Source organism: Arachis ipaensis, chromosome B06 (genome assembly GCF_000816755.2).
Source record: "Arachis ipaensis cultivar K30076 chromosome B06, Araip1.1, whole genome shotgun sequence".
Classification (NCBI taxonomy): Eukaryota; Viridiplantae; Streptophyta; class Magnoliopsida; order Fabales; family Fabaceae; genus Arachis; species Arachis ipaensis.
In genome coordinates this window covers 11,338,131-11,342,849 of record NC_029790.2, presented here as the reverse complement: position 1 = coordinate 11,342,849, position 4,719 = coordinate 11,338,131, and positions in this window count along the sequence as shown.

The window sequence follows — 4,719 nt, the reverse complement described above, 5'->3', positions numbered from 1 at the left end:
TTTTGTATGTATATATTCTCTGCTTATTAGGTTAATACTTAATAGAATACTAGTTACGTAATCGATTTAAATTGGTCAAGTTTAATTTATATAAATAAGTGTTGAAAATTTGATTTTTATCTTATGTATATAATATATAATGATCTATTAGTTACAGTAAAATTTTTAAATAAAACTTAAATTCGTAATGAATTAGTTTTTAATTTATAAATTAAAAAATACTATAAAAAAATAGCTAGGTATCGATAGTTTACGTAAGTTTAGCACGAAATATGGACAACATTTAAGGACATGAATGCATTAACTTATTCTGCCGGGTAAACTACATAAAATCACGCACATAAGCAGGTAATAATCTAAATTAAATTATCAATATCTTATCAAATAATTATTCACTTGATAAATTTATGGGTGAACGCAAATTGATTAAAAATTATCCAATTGAATTTAATATCTGCAGTTTTTAACTTAACATCTCATTCAATTTGCAAAAGAGATTGGATATTAGATATGTCACAAAATAAAATAATATTTTAAATTATTTATTTTTATTAAAAAATATTAATGAAAATTCATTTTTTTAATCTTTTAAATATATTTATTTTTAAAATATTATTAAATATATGTTTTTTAAATAATAAAAATAAAATAAAACAACAAAGTGACAATCAAGCTCAATGTGTTTGGTGCGTTCATGAAAGACATATTTGAATAGCACTGCGGTTATCACAAAAAACATCAGTAGGGGACGACTGAGGAGCACCCAAATCTTCGAGAAGCAAACGAACCGAGACAACTTCAGCAGTGGTGTCAGCGAGGGCACGGTACTCAGCTTCTGTGCTTGAGCGAGCAGTGAACGTTTGCTTCTTAGCACGCCAAGAAATGAGAGCGTCGCCAAGAAACAAACAGTAACCAGTAGTAGAACGACGATCAGTGGGATCACCAGCCCAATCAGCATCGGAGTAAGCCTGAAGAGACAAAGAGGAATGGGCAGAAAAATAAAGACCATGAAAGAAAGTGCCTTTGATGTAGCGAAGAATGCGTAAAACTGCCGCATAGTGAGTAGTACGAGGAGCTGACAAGAACTGGCTAAGTACATGAACCGGATAGGCGATGTCCGGTCGGGTGACAGTAAAGTAGACCAGACCGCCAACTAACTGTCGATAGAGAGTCAGATTATCCAAAACAGTGCCATCCATAGGGGTAAATCGAACATTAGGCTCAAGAGGAGTAGACTCAGTGTGACCTAAAACACCCTGAGATACAAGAGGACGCAGTTTTCCTAAGGAGGTGTGGGCAAGACGTTGATGCCATAAGTGAAGGGTAGAGGGAGAAGAAGCAGCACAGAGATTTGGTACAGGAGGAATATGAAGACTTTCGAGTTCAAACAACCTTCCGATACGTCCAGTCCCGATGATCTGTCCCGTCCGAGGATCCTGTACACGACAACCAGAAACAGAAAAGGTGACGTTAAAACCCAGATCAACAAGTTGACCAACAGAAATAAGATTGAAGTTTAATTTGGGAATGTAGTAAGTATCAGGAAGATTAAGAGATGACTGAGATATAGAACCCTTGTGTGTTGCATGCAAGAGGGAGCCATTTGCAGTATTGACAGAAGGTCCATTTGTAGTTGCAGACATGGACGAGAAAATATTACGCAACGGAGACATGTGATTAGAGCAACCCGAGTCAAAGTACCATTTAGAAGTACCTGGAGGGCTCGATAAAGCAGCAGGGGTATTACCAGAAACAGAGAGAAGACGCTGTAGAAGAGATGCAATATCAGATAGAGAGACAGTGGTAGGTTCAGTAGTAGCAGCAACAGCAGAAGCAGGCGCAGGACGTGGTGGACGAGTAGGACAGGTAGTAAGCAAATGTCCCGAGAGCTTGCAATAACGGCAGAACAACTGTGAACAATGGTAGCTAATATGCCCTTTCTGGTGGCATGTGCGACATTCAACAGAGGGACAGCTGGAGAACGGGTGCCCGAAACGGTTACAATTTCGACAGAAGGCCCCTTTTCTGTCTGTGGCAGCAAAAACATCTGACTTTTCCATAAAAGTAGTCATAGAGAACAAGGAGAGGAGAGAAAAACTGCAATTTTGGAGCAGAAAATGAGGAAACGGATGGCAAAATCGGAAAGAGCTCACCAAAAAATCTTAGGGAGGGTCCACTTGTCTGCCACGTCAGCGCCACGTCAGCAACTCAAGGACACGTGGCATCACTTGAGAGGAGGACCTTTCTGGTGGCATGTGCGACATTCAACAGAAGGACAGTCGGGGAAGAGGTGCCCAGAACAGTTACAGTTTCGACAGAATTTACCCTTTCTGTCGGTGGCAACAAAAACACCTAGCTCTTCCGTGATAGTAGTCACAAAGATCAAAGAGAGGAGAGAAAACGGCAATTTCGGAACAGAAAATGAGAAATCGGAGTGCAGAATCGGAAAGAGCTCACCAAAAAACCTTAGGGAGGGTCCCACTTGTCTGCCACGTCAGCAAATGATGACACGTGGCGTCACCTGAGAGGAGGGAGAGAGACGCGCTGGCAGCCAGGTGGAAGCGGGTCAAAGGAGGGTCGGGGCGGGCGTGCGCGGGTCGGCCAGGATAGCTTCGGTGCGACACGTGGCAGCACCAGGGACGTTGGATCTGTACCGAGATCAACGACTGCTGAAGGGCTGGAGGGCGAGGGGGGCTCGCAACGCGACACGTGGCAGCGCGAGGATCGTCCGATTGGAGCCGAGATCCAACGGCCGCTGAACCTTCTGAAGGAGAAACAATGGAGGCGGGCAGCAGGATTCCGGCGGCGCGTGACGGCGCGTCCGGAGGCTGATGGCGGCGATCTCGGCGGCGTTGGAAAGCCGATGAAGAGGAGAACACAATGATGCCGGAGGTGACGAACCAAAGCGTCAGAAACAAAGCGAAAATCGAGAGCAAAGAGGCACGGGTGGAAGCTGGAAGGAAGAACAACCTGGTCGTGGCAGCGACTTTCGACGGCGCGTGGCGGCGCGTCCGGCGGCGGATGGCGGCGGGTCTGGTTGCGTTGTGATCACGGCGACAAGGCGAACAAGATGGTTACGGGGGTGACGAACCAAAGCGTCGAGAAGAGAACGAAAAAAGAGGCCAAAGAACACTGCCGGAAAGGAATAAAAACAATGAGGCTATGAACTAATATTCATTGAAAAAAAAAAGAACCTAAGCTCTTGATACCAAGTTAGAAACAAGAGACTGAAAGAGTAATCTGAAAGGTGTATTATTAAGTTGTGGTGAAAAGTACAATATACAAGAGCTATTTATAGGTGCTAAATGAATCAGAGTAATAAAGGCATAGAATCCTATAATTAATATACATAAATATAGACGATACTAATTGATTCTAATTGATGCTAATGATTCTCTAACAATTAGTGTGCAGATTGAATCCGATAACTTTATAAATCAGATTCAAATAAATACCACAAATATCCAAATTGGATCCATTCATAAACACCCTAGATAAATTTCGATTTGATGAAAGATACTATTATATACAACTTAAACTTTAACGTTACTCTACTAGCTAGTTTAATTTCAATAATGTTAAATAACTATGTTATATATACATAAAAAAATTACTAACAAGTTATGTAAAATAATATATTATACATAAATATATAATAACTAATTTGATAATTAATTTTTAATATAATATTATATTTTTTAGAGACTAACAATTTTTTGTATTTTTAGTCATCATTTGATCAGTATAAATATTAAATTGTTTTTAATAAATAAATTTTATTAATTTTTGTGTGTACATTTTAAATAATACGAGTATAAATTGTATTGATTCATGTGTGTAAACTCTGCTAAATATAAATACAAACTATATATTTGTTGTGTATAAAATTTCTGTAAATATAGATGTAAATTATTACTGACAAAAAATAATAATATTTAATTATTTACTGACTATGTAGCATTTGCTCTATTTTTTATGAGAAAGTATAAGGAAATAATATTTTTTTTGAACAACATAAGCAATAGGTTGAAAAAAATTAATTTTAATTTTAAAAATTAAATTTTGAATTAATTAGGTTTAATCATAATTTTGAATCATTTTTTTTATCATTACCGCTCTCTCGAAATTTTGTGCCACCGCCGCTACTGTATCGCGACCCGGGTGCCCCTGCAGCTGCAGTCTCGTTACTTATTTTTTATCAACTAAGTCGAATGTTTATTTTACAATGTATGTGGATGGTTCTTTTCATTCTAAAGAGGATGTTTATTTGGGTATAACATTGGCATTTTACTTGATTTACTTAATTCTGCATGCACATGCTCCGCAGGATGTTCATTTTAGGGTTAAGTACCATTTTAGTCCCTAAGATATATGTCGAAAAATTTTTTCGTCCCAAACCTTTTTTTATACAAAATCATACATAAAATTTAACTTAGTTTTAAAATCGTCATTTTTACCAAAATTTTAATTTTTATTACTAAATTATCTCTAACTAAAAAAATTATAAAATAAAAAAGGAAAGAAAACGGGTTAAAGGGGGGAAGAATCACGCAAGGTATAAGAAAGGAGAAGGGAGGCCGCTGTCGTGGTATTGAGCTCGTCGCCACCGTTGAGCCGCATCGTCGTTGCCGTTCTGAGCTGCTCCGTCATCGCTAGATCCGCCACCGTCGCTGACCGCGAAGAGAGAGAGAGAGAGAGAGAGAGAGAGAGAGAGAGAGA